Below are 450 nucleotides of genomic sequence, written 5' to 3'. Positions count from 1 at the left end.
CCCTAGCTTAGCGGGTGACTGCCACTTTCCGCTGACCACCTGACCAACGCCACTTGATATAGGTGTAAAAGTATAATCTTACACGTTAATGTGATCAATATACCTCAACAGCGCCTGGCAGGCATAAATTTTCGATGGCTTACACACAAACACCAAGACACAAACACAAATACACACGCGCAAGCACCGCACCCCCCCCCATCATAGAGAGAGAGAGGGAGAGAGGAAGAGAGCGAGAGGGAGAGAGGAAGAGAGCGAGAGCGAGAGAGAGAGAGAAACGCAGGCACGCGCATACATATACCAATATAATAGTCAAATATATTATGTCACAGACGAGCACGAAGGGTCGTTGTCGTAACAGGTACTACAGATATGTACCCGAGGTAGTTTTAGGTTGTTTAATATTATGTTTATATTTTTATATGAGGTATGTTTAGGGTTAGGGTTAGG

Source organism: Priapulus caudatus, unplaced genomic scaffold (assembly GCF_000485595.1).
Source record: "Priapulus caudatus unplaced genomic scaffold, Priapulus_caudatus-5.0.1 Scaffold3013, whole genome shotgun sequence".
NCBI lineage: Eukaryota > Metazoa > Priapulida > Priapulimorpha > Priapulimorphida > Priapulidae > Priapulus > Priapulus caudatus.
Note: the sequence above shows the minus strand (reverse complement) of the source record.